This window comes from Chrysochloris asiatica, unplaced genomic scaffold (genome assembly GCF_000296735.1).
Source record: "Chrysochloris asiatica unplaced genomic scaffold, ChrAsi1.0 scaffold00142, whole genome shotgun sequence".
Taxonomy (NCBI): Eukaryota; Metazoa; Chordata; class Mammalia; order Afrosoricida; family Chrysochloridae; genus Chrysochloris; species Chrysochloris asiatica.
In genome coordinates, this window is record NW_006408660.1 from 1,153,093 (window position 1) to 1,169,912 (window position 16,820).

The window sequence follows — 16,820 nt, forward strand, 5'->3', positions numbered from 1 at the left end:
TGTCTAGGCGGGGCTGATGCAATGAAATGCAGACGGGTCTCTTGTGATACAACAGTGAATAATTGTTATCAGGACTGAATGTGAAGGTTGGAAATGTAAAGGTAGACGTTTTATGGCAAGGAGAGGAGTGATTAACTTTTCAGTCTAGGAGCGGAGGTCCCTAGGACCATCAAGGGAGAAGAGCGGGACCCCACCCAGAGAATGAGCCAGAGATGATGACGTGGAGCGATAGAGCAGCTGGAGACTTTAGATCCAGAGAGGGAGAGCAACTGTGTGCTGAAGACCTGGGAAGTACAAGAGGCAGGATTGCAGGGTATACCCTTTGGTTGGTTGATGATGCATGGAAGGGATTGTAACCATCGCAATGAGATGATATACGATAGAATGAATGTAAAATTAATGTTCTCCCATGTAAACTATCACATAATTCACAGAGAGAGGGAGAGAGGGAGGGAGGGAGGGAAGGAAGGAAGGAAAAATATAGCCATATACACAGTATTACATAGAATCTGGGTGTTATAAGAAGGTTCTGCAAGTTTCTAGCTGTGAGGCACTGATCACATTTCTTCATCTCTCAACCTCACGTCATCATCTGTAAAACGAACACAGCAATAATTCAGTCTTCCAGAGTTGTGAGGATTAAAGAGGCAGTCAGATTAAAGCACTCAGTACTGTCCCAGCACCTGAAGTGATCAATACGTTTTACCCCCAAATGTCAAAGTGCTAGATTCCCTGTACCACATCCCTGGTGATTTTGTAGATTTAAGAAGAAACAGCTGCTAAACACTGATATTGTTGTTGTATTGTCCAGTCCATTCCGACACACAGCAACCCTGTATAGGGTTTCCAAGGAGTAGCTGGTGGGTTTGAGTCACCAACCCTGTGGTTAGCAGCCCAGTGCTTATCCTACAGCACCACACCAGAGCAGGCACTTTTACATAACAACCATGTGCAATTGTTACTTCACTGCCATGCCTACAGCTGTCACCCCAGGCAGCGTTCTGTTACGCAAGCTGCATTTGGTGGACCTATGAGTACTCATTTTTATTATAATAGTAGTAATAAATACTGAACTGTGAGCCACAAGGCTGGCAGTTCGACACTACCAGCCAATCTGTGGGAGAAATATGAAGCTTTCTGCTCCCACAAAGATTTACAGCCACAAACACCCTCTACAAGGTCACTGTGAGTCAGAACCAACTCACAGTACTAACAACACCTAATTATATCTATGATTATTTACTCTTATAGATGTGATATTTCATCATTTAAAACATTCTGACACAGGATGTAAGAATGCAATCTGACATATTTTAACAGGCATTCCCAAAGAAGAGAAAAAGAATCCAAACTCCAAACCAACACCCACTGCCAATGAGTCTGTTCCGACTCATAGTGATTCTATGAAAGGTTTCCAAGGTTGTAAATCTTTACAAGAGCAGAAAGCCTCCTCTTTCTCCCATGAAGCAGCTGGTGGATTTGAACTGCTGACCATGCAGTTAGGAGTCCAACAAGTAACTCATTAGGCCACTAAGAGAGGCAAAAATGGGCAACAGTTTAGAATTTTCTGGTCCAATTAAAGGTGTTGTTGCTACTAAGAGTCACCAAGTCAGTTCCAACTCAGTACAAGGTTCCCAAGGAATGGCTGGTAGGTTTGAACTGCCAAACTTGCGGTTAAAACCAACCTTGTGGTCCAGTGCTTATCATATAGCGCCACACCAGGATTCCCTAATTACTTCAAAATTCATCCAGTACAAGTCTTAAGTGGCACAGTAAAAAGAAATCCACAACATCTCACACTGTAGTAAAGTTCAGAAAACCTTTCACTAAAAAGAAAATTGTAAAAGCAACCACAGAGAATAGACAGGTTACCTACAGAGAGTAACCAGACTGACAGTGGGCAGACTTCCCCAAATCAATTGCAGAAACAAAAATATGGAAAAGTATCTTGGAAATGTTAATATATATGGTCATATGTTGTTGTTGTTGTTGTTAAGTGCCATCGAGTCGTGCCGACCCATAGCGACCCTGTACAGGGTTTCCGAGGGTGTAAATCTTTACGGGAGTAGAAAGCCTCATCTTTCTCCCACGGAGCGCCTGGTAGTTTCGAACCACAGACCTTAAGGTTCGCAGCCCGATTCGTAACCACTACGCTACCAGAGCTCCTTATATAAGCATATTAAAATGCTTTAATTTACTAAATAGTTCACAGGTCAAAAAATCACAATGGATAATAGAAAAAGTTGTAACTGACCAACAAAGACAAGGCACGGCAAAACTTGTAGTGTGCAGAAGTGTGCAGCTAAAGCCGATCTTAGTGGAAAATATATAGCCTTAAATATATCTGTTAGAAGAGACTGAAAATAAATGAGCTCAGCATTTAACTGAAAAGTCAGAAAATGAACAGAGTACTATGGGTGATGTTTGCACAACATGATAAATGCCAATGATAACACAAAATTGTACACTTGAAAAATAAAGAAAGTGAACAGACTACACACAAAGAGTGTAAAATTATAACAGTAGATATTTAGAGAAAAGAAAATTGATCATAAACAAAAATGGATAAATCAGAAAAATCAGAGAATACCAGCAACAAAAAACAGGAAGAGGTGCATAACTTACAAATGTGGAAGAAATGCATAGAACACTAGGAATAACATTTAACAATAAATCTGAAAACTCCAAATAAAATAAAGTAGAAAATACAACTTAGCCAAAAATATTTAAGGAAAAAGCCTTAACAGACCCATAACCATAAATAATCCACAGTATAAAACCTAGCTGTTTCCTGTTGCTGTTAGATGCCATCAAGTCAGTTCTGACTCATAGCCACCTGTATAGGATTTCTGAGGAGCTGCTGGTGGGTTTGAACTGCCAACCTTGTGGTTTGAAGTCCAGTGCTGATCCTACAGTATGCCACCCCAGGAGCTTGCTCGCTCCCCCATATATCAATCCCTGAACTCCAAAAACCACTAGGTCCTGAAGTTTTACATTGGAGTCGGAACAAACATTCAGAAAATAGGTTTTCTCAAACAAACCTTTCCGAAGAACAGAAAACATAGTGTGGGTTGCTCTAAAAAAAAAAAAAAAAGGAAATAAGCACAGTGAAATGACAGGTTATACACTGGGAGAAGACTATGCAACATAAAGTCAACACACAACACTATAAAATAATGTGCAGATGGCATGAACAAGGAATGATGCTTTGTGTGTGTGCTAACATTTACATAAATGTTACTTATATTGCTTCTGTATTTTCACTATTCCCAACATCTTTCTTGTACATATTCCTTACACAGTGTCTGGCTGAAGGGCAAAGGAGACACTCCCCTCAACCTCAAAGGGAAAGAAGTGTAACTAACCAATAAATATATTAAAAGATAATCAATCTCACTGATAACAAAAAGAACCCAAAACCCATTGACATCAAGTCAATTCCAACTCAGAGCAACACAGTAGAATTGCCCCATGGGGTTCCCAAGGCTGTCGCTTTTATAAAAGCAGACTGCCAACATCTTTCTTTTCACTGATAATTAGGGAACTGAATATTACTAAGGTAATCGGGTAACACCCATCAAAAGTGGCAAAACTGAAAGTCTAAACACAAGTGCTTGACAAGATACCAGGAAAGATCAAATCTTACAATTTCTTTTGAGAGCAATTTAGTAGCAGCCAGAGTGCTCAAACTCACCTACCCAGAGGCCCTTTGGAAGACAGGCCTGGTGATCTGCTTCTGAAAGGTGACAGCCTGGGAAGCCATGTGGAACACATTTCTACTCTGCACATCTGGCGTTGCCAGGAGTCTGCCCCTCAGCCAGACACGACCAGGTGGTCTGTGTGGGGAATATTTTGTACAAGGAGGATATTGACTGTTGGGGGACTGTGAAAATGCAGGAGCAATTCACTTGCTTTTCAGTTTAAGTATCATTTATGTAAAAGCCTAACACATGCAAAATAAAAGTATTAGTTATAGATTCAAACGCATGTTAACCAAAGTACAAAAACACGACAAATGCCAACTCTGAGGAAATGATCCACTCTAAGGAAGAAGAAAAGAGGAAGAAGGGATGAGGAATGATGGATCACTCAACTACACTGGTTACATTTTCTTTTCTCAAAAGAAATACAAAACAAACACTAACATCTGTTTAATCTTGTGGTTGAGCATATGCGTCCTATTAGTTTGTATGTTACTTTTCCTATTTGACCAAAGCAAAACAAAAAACCAGTTTTTCTACATGAATTGTTTTATCTCAGGTGTATGCATTCTTGAACTCTCCAGCACAGTACATCTGGTATCCTTGATGGTAACATATAGGCACTGAATGCAGCAGAACTTCTAACCAAACCAAATGACCTTTTCCAGCTTGGCTTTGAAGAGTGTTTGCCCAGATACAGAGCAATATTGTGGGGAGTCTGAAAGTACGGACATAGCTGTTCCTAGTCACTTACTGAAAAACTTACTGACTTTTTTTCTAAAGGTAAAATAAAATCATTTTGGCTAAAAGTTAAGAGCTATTCACTAATATTCTTCAGTCAAATAAGATATTTCAGGTAAGTAACGACTGTTTCTACCAGTCCTAACTCAGCCCTGGTAAGTCTACAGAACAGAAACATTTAAAGGAGCCCAACATTTTCATAGGAACTGGAATGTCACCCACTTCCTCCTTTCTATCAAAAATGAATTAACAACTATCATTTCTCCAGTGTTTTCAATGTTAGGAATTGGTTGAAGACCTTCATATTTTCTTAGAACAACCTTTATGTTGCTATAAAGTGCTGTTGGGTCAGTTCCAACTCACAGTGACCCTGTTTAGGATTTCCAGGAGCAGTTGATGGATTTGAGCCACCGACTTTGTGGTTAGCAGTCCTGTGCTTATCTTACAGCACCACACCAGGATTCCCATATTACTATGCTGTTGTGAAGTACTGTTGAGTCAATTCTGACTTATAGAGACCCTGTATAGAAATTTCCAAGGTGAACTGCTGACCTTGCAGTTAGCAGTCCAGTACTTATCCTACAGCCCCCACCAGAACTCCAACCTTTATGATATAAGTAGTTTATTATCCCTGTTTTCTAAATAAATAAAAAAACCCAAAAACTCAAGCAGGGAGAAAACTCAATCAACAGACACCTAAATTAGGGAAGGAATTCTCCACCCAATCCCAAAACAACATGTGGTTGTACAAAGTACACAGAAATAATGAACTATGAGCAGGTAATACCACAGCAGCACAGGCCATCAGAAACCCAATCTAAACAGGAAAACATTTTTTTAATTCTTTTCTGCGAACAACTGCTTTTCTCTGGTGGTGAAGTCATCACACACCCTTACAACAAATAAACCAGAGAAAGCAATGTCCCACTGCAGCACCAGAGAACGGGACTCCCTAAGTGTCTGGTAGTGATAATGGAACAAAAGGGAGAGTCAGTGTGAGGAAAACTGCCACTGGAATGACACGGATCATTTTACGTTGAGGATGGTCCGGTCACAAACACAGCCAAGTGCTCAGTTTTTATGCTTTCGAGGCTTATCCCTCAAGTATCTTCCAACTCAAAACAAAATCAAATCAAAATAAAACCACAAAGATGTATTTCACCAAATGAGCAACTGTTATCAAGAATGCAAAGCAGGGCAATTATAAAATGCTGAGAGCTCAGTGCCTGGAAATGGAAGGAAACAAGACTAAGAATGGCCTTATAAGGTAAAGATGAGGAGCCATCATTGCTGGCAGATGTTTGTACTAGCATCTAATGAGAATGCATTTCTCATTCATACCCATGACACACACTCATTTATCATCCAGTGGATAAACCAAGGAATTCATGCCTAATGCTCTAGATTGTTGTTGTTCAGTGCCACTGAGTCGGTTCCAACTTATAGCGAGCCTGTACAGGGTTTCCAGGAATCCTATACAGCGTCGCTATGAGTCAGAACCTACTGGACAGCATTTTAACAACAATTAAGGTTTCCAAGAAGCAGCTGATGGGTTTGAACCACCAACCTTGTGGCTCACAGTGTTTACCCTAAAGCACCAACACTAGAACTTGATCTAGATTATGAAGGACTGACTGTTTGGAAACACACCCAACCATGGGTCATGGTAAAACAAAGGTAAATAAATGGTGGAATCAAGAATAAGGAAGATATACAAGAATTCAATTACAACTTTTAGATAACTTGTTTGACTAAAAGGTGACTAATTTTAAGAACTTCCCATTAATTTTCCAAGGCTTACATACAAAACAAGGTCAGTTTATTAAGAAATCAGTGCACGGATTTATTTCACCAGTGTTCCATTCAGAGTAAGTCATACCAGTTACATGAACCAAACGTCCGTTAGAACAATGTCCAACCATGTATATATATATATCTGTGGCCCCATAAGGTTTTGTCTAGTTGGAGTTTTTTGTTTTTACAGAAAAAGTAGCTCTCCTTTTGTTTTTAGTTTTATTTCTTCATGGACACACCCACAGGAAAACCATGGAAGACAGTGGTCTTGGTGTGCTTACCTCAAACATGAAGGTCCAAAAAGTGCCGCAGCTCTCTGTGGGCCTGAATCGTCAGCTGCTCCAGGTCTTCACGGAGCTTGCTGTCCAGACCACTGGTCAGGACCTGACTATATTCACGTCCTTCTGTCTGTTAAGGAACCAGTCAGGAATTTTGTACTGGCGTGGATTCTATGTAATGGTGAAGACACGCTGTACCTCATCCTCAGTAAGCATGCTGCTCTCTTGGTGAGATCTAAGTCTGCTTTCCTCAATACCACTCAATAGATTCGTAAAAGGGAAACCCCAGGGAGGAAGCAGGATAACTGTTTTGCAGGGAGGAGGTTGCAACCATCAAAGCGAAACAAAACTTATGATCGGTTGAAAGTAAAGTTGATGATTTTGACTGTTAACCTTCACTCAATTCACAATAAAAAGTGAGGGAAAAAACCACACCACCACATCAGCATATCTTTGTCCCACACCCTTAATGGCAATGATGACAAAGGCTATTTTAGGCTACCCATCGGTGGTAAGTGGTGAGTACTCCAAAAATGTGCTGGAACTTCTTGGGGATCGCTAGAGACATGGAGGATCAACAACAGGGGCAAGTAGGCCTCCGGTACAAGAGCTCTGTTCTTTATTTCCCTAGAGTCCTGGTGTAGCGCTGGGGGGGAGTTAATGCACTGGACTGCGAAGTCATTTGAAGCACAAGGTGAGTGGTTCAAATTCACCAGCCACTCCTTGGAAACCCATACAGGGTTGCTATGGTTCAGAACCGACTCAACAACACTTAACAACAGTGACTCAAAAGATGGCTGTGGGTAGGGTAGATGGTGGAATAGCAGGCAGGCAGGGCACTTCTCCCGCCTCTGACACTAGGTTCATCTGTCCACTGGCCTCTGGTAGCAGCTTCAGCAGCAGCAACAAGAATGGCTTCAAAAGACTCCCTAAGAGAGCGGAACCCCACCCAGAGAGGCAGCTATCCCAAGATGGAGGCAGAAAAGATGACATGGAGAAATGGAGCAGCTGGGGACTCAGGACCCAGGGAGGGAGAGGGGCTGTGTGCTGATGATGGAGGGGTGGGGGGTAGTAGAAGAAGCAGGCTTTTGATTGGTGATGTGTGGAGGGGACTGTAACCATGGCAATGAAACAGTATACAATAGGATGAATGTAAAACTGATGTTCTTCCATGTAAACTGTCACATAATTCAAAATAAAACTTTAAAAAAAAACCCAAACTATTAAAAAAAAAAAAAAAAGACTCCCTAGGGTTTTAATAGGTGTTCACATAACGTCCTATTTCACAGTTCTGGTGTGGCACTCTAGGATAATCACTGGACCCTAAGGTCACTTTGAACTGCAAGACTGGCAATTCAAACTCACCAGCCATGCCTCAAAAACCCTATACAGTGTGTCTAGGAGTCGGAACTGACTGGGCGGCGCTTAACAACATCATGGATGTTACGCAATGCATACCTATACTTTTCTAGCATGGAACTGAAGATTTAACTGAGAATATAGTAAGTAAAGGGTTATGGTGAGGTGCTGTAGGACAAGCACTGGACTGCTAACTGCAAGGTCAGTCATTCAAACCCACCAGCCACTCCTATATAGGATTACTATGAGTTGTAACCAACTCCATGGCACTTAACAACTCAACAAGTGGAGAAATGACCAACACCAAAGTTCCCAAAGTTCTGGCCCAGAGCTCAATTCATAAACATGTGAGACATGCATGAAACAGGTTGGGGTGCTGGCTAACAAGCATTGCTATCTGAAAGACCTCATGGCCTGCCTGGGGCCAAGCAAGCAACATGAGCCCAAGGGAAAATTCAGCCTCTGAAGCGTATACAGTTGGCACAAGGGAGAGGTGTCACCAGCAGAATTTCCACATGGCTGGCCCAAGCTGAGGTTGACGGCTTTGAGCATGTTCCAAGGCAGCTACCCTTACGGTGCCTGAAAACCTCCCATACACCAGCATGACAGTATGCTTTGGGTTTGAGGATAGTACTTAAAAGTCCCAAAGCAGCCAAAAAATTCAGCTGAGCTCCTGGAGAGCGATGCTTCAACTAAACTGACATAGTTAGGTAACAACTTTCCTCCAATTAGCACTTTCTTTGGAGGAAGAAAAGGTGAAAATAAAACTTCAAGCATCAATAAATATAAAACCATCCAGCTGCTCTAAAAAGGAATGTTTGTACTTCTGGATAACTGCAAAAACAATCCTCCCTAAGGCATATAAAATTCAGCATAGCTCTTATGAAAAGATATTTGTAGTTGTGAAGACCTTTCCATCCATTGTAATGAAAAACCACAACTGCTTCCACCTACATCTAACAGTCTATCTTATTTATTCACATCACACCTTATTCCAAAACAGAATCTGTATTTAAGACACACACTCCCCCCACCATGCTGAGGGTGGGCATTGTGCAATCAAAAACATTCTAATATACCCACACACAGGTATAGAAAAATGCTCATGTACTTCTGGACTGCTGTTTTTTATTAAAGGAGTCCTGGTACGGCGCTGAAGGATAAGCACTAGACCACGAGGTCAGTTAGAACCACAAGATCAGCAGTTCAAACTCACTAGCTGCTCTTTGGAAACCCTATACAGGATCTCTATGAGTCGGAACCAACTCATGGCTCTTAACAATAACAACAACAATGGTGCATTACGGATCCATGGAGGCACAGTGGCTAAGCACTTGGCTAAACAAAAGGTTCGTAGTTTGAACCCATTAGTTACTCCAAAGGAGAAAGCTACGACATAAAGAGGACAGCCTTGCTTTGCACCCAAACGCCCATAAGTATGCCAGATGGGCCTAGAAAGTGAGCAGCCATACCTGTACCTGTGAGGAACACGCTCCTCAGAACAATCAATCATTTAAGACCAAAAGAACAACATCTGCCCAAAAACCAAGCTCAGAAGGCAGAAAGGGGCAGCAGGAAAGATGCGTGAACGGAAGCAGTGAAGCCAGGAGGAAAGTGGAAACAATGCTATTACACTGAAAGGATTAATGACTATCATGAAACAAACTGCTTCTTAAATTGTGGAACAGGAAACGAATTTGCTCTGTAAGCTTTCCCCAAAACCACAATCAAATGATCAAGAAATAAATAAAAGATTAGTGGGTTGATATCATGATAAGGTCAAAAGTGTTTTCTATGTGGCCGGACATGAATTTTTAGGGGCAAAAGGTGGAAAGTCATGGATTAAATTGTGTTTCCCCAAAATACGTGTCAACTTGTCTGGGTCATGATTCTCAATGGTTTGGCGACTATGTAATGATGTAACCATCCTCCACAGTTGTCAGGGATTAGAGGACAGGATGATGGTAGTGGTGTGCCATGGAGTCGGTTCTGACTAAGAGAAACCCTACACAGGGTCTCTGAGGCTAGGAATCTTTTATGGGATCAGAAATCCTCTTCTTTCTCCAGCGAAACCGCTGGTCATTTCAAACTGCTGACCTTGAGGTTAGCAGCCCAACTCGTAACCACTATGCTACCAGAGCTCACCCTTAGTCCAAGTCACCCGTATTCTAATCTGATGTCAGGGAAATTTCTCTGGGCATGGGCAGCATCACCTTTTATCTTACAAGAGATAAAACGGAGAGAGAAGTGAGCAGATAAAGAGGGACCCTCAGAACCATCAAAAGATAAGAGCCAAAAAGCAGAGTGCATCTTTTGGATCCAGGGTCCCTGTACTGAGAATCTCCTAGACACAAAGTTAGGAAACTGATGCCAGACACATGGAGATTTCCAAGGCATGTGGGGCCCACAAACTGAGAGCTGACAGAGAGCGAGGCCTTCCCCTAGAACTGGTACCCTGAATTTCTATTTCTAGCCTCTTAAACTGTGATAGAATACATTTGTTAAAGCAAAAAAAAGAAGAAGGATTGTTAATGTTAAGTGCTGCTGAATTTCTGAGTAGCATCTGTTAAGTTTGAACCACTGGCCTTAAGATTGAAACCAATCTTGTGGTGCAGTGCATTATCTTGCAGGCCCACACCAGCCTTAGAAATTGTATGGAGCAGTTCTGCTTTATCCATCAGAATCACTATAAATCGGAATAAGCTCGATAACAATGGGTTTGGTTCGTAATTGTGTATACAGAGGCATAAGCAGGCATTTTCACCTTCCTAAGCCCTGGTATGGCACTGTGGGTTAATGCGCCAGACTGCAAAGCTGTTTGAACTGCAAAGTCAGTAGTTCAAGCTCACCAGCTACTTCTTGGAAACGCTATACAGGGTCGCTATGGGTTGGAACCGACTCGATGGCACTTAACAACAACAACAAGCCCTGGTGGTAAGGAAGAAATAGAAAAATTATACCAACTTCTTCAGAATCCTGGTGTGGCGCTGTGGGTTAATGCCCCAGACTGCAAAGCCGTTTGAACTGCATGGTCGGTAGTTCAAGCTCACCAGCTGCTCCTTGAAAACCCTATACAGGGTCGCTATGGGTCAGAACCGACTCGACAACACTTAACAACAACCAACTTCTTCAATCTGAAATTGATTGAACATGCAATCAAGATGTACTGATCATTATTGGTGATTGGAATGAAAAGGTTGGGAACAAAGAGGAAGGATCTGTAATTGAAAATAAGGCCTTGTTGATAGAAATGATGCTGAAGATTGAATGATAGAATTCTGCAAAATCAATGATTTGTTCATTTCAAACACCTTTAGACAGCATAAGAGATAACTGCTTATACACATGGACCTAACCAGTTGGAATACACAGAAATCAAACTGACTACATCTGTGGAAAGAAACGATGGAAAAGCTCCACATCATCAGCCAAAACAAGGCCAGGGGTAGACTGTGGAACAGACCATCAACTGCTCATAAGCAAATTCAAATTGAAGTTGAAAAAAAAGGAAAACATGTCCATGAGAGTCAAAATATGACCTTGAATATATCCCACCTGAATTTAGAGATCATCTGAAGAACAGATTTGATACATTAAACACTAAAGACCGAAGGCCAGAAGAGTTGTAGATGACATCAAGAACATCACACAGGAAGACAAAAAGTCATTAAGAAGACAAGAAAGAAGGAAAATATCAAAATGGATATCAGAAGAGACATTTAAATTGCTCTCCAGAGTAGAGATGCTAAAGCAAATAAAAGAAATGAAGAGGTACGAGGGCTGAACAAAAAATTTCTAAGGTCAGCTGGAGAAAACAGAGTCAAATATTACAATGAAATGTGTGAAGATCTGGGGTCTGAAAACCAAAAGGGAAGGTATAATATGCTAAGTATTTCTCAAGCTGGGGGAACTGAAGAAAAAATTCAAGCCTTGACTCATTACTGAAGGATTCTCTGGGTAAATTTTTGAATGATGCAGAAAGTATCAAAAGTAAATGGAAGGAATACATAGAGTAACTGTACCAAAAGGAAATGGGTCATGTTCAACCATTTCAAGAGGTAGCATATGATCAAGAGAGCCAATGATACTGAAGGAAGAAGTCTAAGGTGCATTAAAGGAGCTGGCAAAGAACAAGCCACCAGGAATTGATGGAATAAAAATTAAAATCTTTCAAGAAAGTGAGGCAGGACTGGAGGCACTCACTCATCTATACCAAAAAATCTGGAAGACAACTATCTGGCCCATTCCAAAAAGAGGTGATCCACCAGAATGCAGAAATGATTGAGACAGTATCTTTGATATCCCATGCGAGTAAAGTTTTACTAAAGGTAATACAGAAACAGTAGCAAGCATACATTGACAGAGAATTTTCAGACGTTCAAGCCGGATTCAGAAGATGCCGTGGAATGAGGAATATCATTGCTGATGTCTGATGGATCTTGGCTGAAAGCAGAGAAATACCAGAAAATTGTTTACCTGTGCATTATTGACTACGTAAAGGCTTTCAATTGTTTGGATCATGACAAGCTAAACACAACACTGCGAAGTGTCAGTATTCCTGAACACTTAATTGTGCTCATGAGGAATCTGTACATGGACCAAGAAGCAGTTGTTCAAACAGAACATAAGAACACTGAATGGTTTAAAATGAACAAAGGTGTGCTACAGGGTTGTATTCTTTCACCATACTTATTCAACCTATATGCTGAGCAAATTACCTGAGAAGCTGGGTTATATGAAGAAAAACGTGATATCAGGATTAGAGGAAGACTCATTAACAACCTGTGATATGCAGATGATACAATCTTGCTTGCTGATAGTGAAGAGGACTTAAAATACTTACTGATGAGAATCAAAGAGCACAGCCTTTGGTATGGATTGCATCTCAATGCAAAGAAAACAAAAATCCTCACCACTGGACCAATAAACAACATTCTTATCAAAGGAGAAAAGATTGAGGTTGTCAAGGACTTCATTCCTCTTGGATCAACTATCAACACTCATGGAAGCAGCAGTCGAGAAATCAAACAATGTATTGCATTAGGCAAATCTGCTGTCCAAGACCTTTTTTAAAGTGTTGAAGAGCAAAGATGTCAGCTTGAGGACTAAGGCGTGCCTGACCCAAGCCATGGTATTTTCAATAACCTCATATGCATGCGAAAGCTGGACAGTGAGTAAGGAAGACCGGAGAAGAATCGATGCCTTTGAGTTATGGTGTTGGAGGAGAATATTCAAAGTGTCGTGGGCTGCCAGATCTGTGTGGGAAGAAGTGCAGCCAGAGCGTTCCTTGGAGGCCAGGATGGCCAAACTTCATCTCTCATACTTTAGACATACAGTCAGGAGGGACCAGTCGCTGGAGAAGGATTATCACGTTAGATAAGGTGGAGGGTCAGAGAAAAAGAGGAAGACCCCCGGCGAGATGGATTGGCAAAGTGGCAGCATCAATGGGCTCAAGCGTGGCAACAATTGTGAGGTTGGCCCAGGACTGGACAGTGTTTCATTCTGTTGTGCATAAGGTCACTATGAGTCGGCACCAACTCGATGGCACTTAACAACAACAAGCTCTGGTAGTGTATGTAACTGGTTACATGTTGGGCTGCTTACCCAAAAAAGCTGGCAGTTCAAAACCACCAGCCATTTGGCAGTAGAAAGGGTAGCCTGTTTGTTCCCATAAAGATGTTGTTGTTAACTGCCACGGAGTTGGTTCTGACTCATTGAGCCCCTGTATATGGCTTCCAAGGCAGGAACAGAAAGCCTCATCTTTCTCAAGCAGAGCGGCTGGTGGGCTCAAACCATGGACCGTGTGGTCCACGGCCCAGTGCTTATCATATGGAACCACAGTGTCCCCATATGGATGTATAGCCTCAAAAACCCTCGGGAGCAGTTCTGCTCTCCCTAAGGGCCAGGTCTTTATGAGTTGGAATCTTCTTGATAGCAGTGGGTGTTTTTGGTAAACCAGCCTTCAAAATTCAAGATTGAGAGGCTTCTGATAAATCAGTCCTAAGTGCTATATATAACAGATCATTCAGACTAACCATTCAGACAGTCCCCTCAAATGATCACTGTTTTTGATCCACACACTAACTTGCCCAATATTAGGGTAAAGATGCTAGTAAATTGGTGTCAATAAGGATCAATCTAATAATTACTGGTTTCTTCAAGAATGGCGTCATAACATTTTGTTAAAACCACCTGACACTTTATCCAGCAAGCTTATTCCTTCTTATAATGTACGTCTTCATAAGGAAAACATGGTGACACAAAGAAACAGATGTGATTTTTTTGTCAGTCACATAAAACAGTCCCTTTCAGATGTTCACGGTTTTCCACGTGTAATTTCTGCTTCTTTTAAAGTACTATTTTATTGAATTTTTGGTGAACATTTGTACAGCAAAAGTTAGGTTCCTATTTCACGATTTCCACACAAACTGTTCAAATGTAGCACAATGTCAGCTAACATTCTCTCTGTGTCCTGTTTGTTCCCTTTCCCCGTACTCTAATTTTTCCTGCCCACTTCTCTTCTTTGTTTCCGAGTAATTGTTAACTTTTTCATCTCAGACGGACGATTTTTAAGTAGGGCATCTATCTTACACATAATATTCCTTAGTTTGTGTGCCACTCTGCTGTTTTGCCAAAAGGTAATCTCAGGGGATACACTCAGTTCTAGGTTTAAAGAGTCTCAGGGTGATAGTCTCAGAGTCCTCTGTCCTCTACATTGCTGATTTTCTGGATTTAAAAAAAATAAGCACTTGAATTCTGTTCTATTGTTTTTGCTCCTACTCTGTCCAAGACCTCTTGTGACCCCAGTCAGAACTGTCAGTAATGATAGCTGGGCAGCACCATCTAGTCCTTCTGGTCTCAGGGGAGATGAGGTTGTGGCTTGCGTTGACTTGTTTCTTCTCTGAACTTCTCACTGTTTTGCACCAGGTGAGTACCTTAGATGGCCACACTAACACTACTCATTTCACTAGGATGCAGAACATGACTACTGTGAACTATGTCATGTCATGAGACTCTGGTGCCAAGAAAACCAATCTTGGAAGGTGTTTGGTGATGTCTGAGAATCCATATCCATGTCTTCTGGAGTTCAATCATAGAAACCAAAACGATTCTAGGGTGCTACATTCTAGGATAAACACTGGACTGCTAACCACAGGTTGGTGGTTCAAACCCACCAGTCACTCCTCGGAAACCCTACACAAGAGGATGCTGTGAGTAGGAACCAACTCGACGGCACTCAACAACCACGTTCCAACTGTTTCTACAATCAAGCCTCCTTATCTAGTCCAGCACAGACAGCAGTCTCACTTTCCAGTGTATCCCCAGTTTCTATGTCTATTACCAGACTGGTAATCTTGGATTACCTTATCTTGGGAAGGGCAATCAGAGACATTTTACATTATACAATTCAGAAAGAAGGTATAGTTGTTAAAGGGCATCTGAGCTGTGCACCCATACCGTATATATCCGTAAGGAGACCAGGTAGCATAGTGGGTTACGAGCTGGACTGCTAACTTTAAAGTAAGCAGTTTGAATCTACCAGCCACTCCACGGGAGAAAAATGAGGCTTTCTGCTCCCATAAAGATTTACAGCCTCGGAAACCCTACACAGGGTCACTATGCATCAGAACCAACTCGATGGCACATAACCACTATCACCACCACTTTGTATTTTTGTAAGTTTTCATTTTAGGGGAGAAAATGCTTATCAAAACCACTTTATGAGCCCAAATTTCAATAACTGTATCACAGACCATAAATGAAAAGCAGATCTTTTTAAAAGCACCAACAATAACTCATTATGGTTTGGGAGGAATACACAGTAGGAATTCTTGAACGCTCAGCAAAGAGAATGGCAAGTCAAACACGTGCTTGGAAGAAAAGGACAAGTTTTCAACCCACACATAAGGGCTCCATTCACAATGCGCAGAGTTCAAAGGCATCAAAAAAGGATGTCTATTGAAGTGGGTTTCCTTTCTTTTCAACTTCCTTCTTCTGATGGCAGCGTTATTTATGTGGCTACGTGCTCTGCTGGAGTCTCGGAGCCCTGCTGCTCCACAGGGAGGCGCTAGAATGACTGTGGCAGCGGGGTGGGGAGAGCAGTACGGATAAGGAAACAGGGACTTTTACAGTGGACCCATGAGACCAATCCATATCATTCATGTCTTTGGTGATTGGCTGTTCATGGCCCAGGAATAAGACAGTCTGAGAATAAAACATTTAAGGGAACCAGAAACATCAACGGTGAGGGTAAGAGGTGCTCTGGAATCAAACAGGCAGATTGGGTTACCCAGAGCTGTAAGGTAAATTACAAACTAGAGCTTCCAAGGAGAGACAGCAGGGTTTTTATAGAGACCTCACCTGCTTGTGAGTGAAAAATTGAAAGCAAGTGATTTGGGGACCACAGTCCTCTTCAGAAGCTAGGATTAACATGGAATTGTCATTGTTATATGAAGTTGAGATGGTTCCGACTCACAGACACCCTGCATGACAGGGCAGAAGAGCTCCCCAGAAGTCATCTTTATGGGGGAACATCACCAGGTCTCTTTCCTCCCGTGGTCACTAGGTGGGTTCGAACTGCTTACCTTTAGGTTAACCACTGCACCACTAAAGAGCCTAGCTTATCACTGAATAGACCATATTTAAGAACCTAAGGGGACTTGTTGTAAAACTATGAACATTTTTATTATCAAAGAGCAAAAAAGTACAATTTAAATTTCCTTATTCAACTATGCTGAAATAAGCAACCGCAAAGAAGCTTTCATTACAAACTTCTACACTTACATAAACCTCATAGACTTTCTGCTTCACATGATGCTATGGGTCAAGAACAAATAAAAAACTAGAAGGCCAGCATGAGGTAGGTAGAACCTGGTCAAAACAAAATTCAGCTAGGAAGTAAAATCTTGGCCATAAAACTATAGATAGCAAATATATAAATTAAACC

The 16,820-nt window shown here is 41.5% G+C and overlaps 1 protein-coding gene and 1 pseudogene across 1 annotated transcript in view; both read right to left on the reverse strand.

Moving 5' to 3' along the window:
• CORO1C (coronin, actin binding protein, 1C) overlaps positions 1-16,820 on the reverse strand; it is an 81,402-nt gene that overhangs the window by 52,497 nt on the left and 12,085 nt on the right.
• Positions 6,456-7,082, reverse strand: LOC102826801 (annotated as a pseudogene).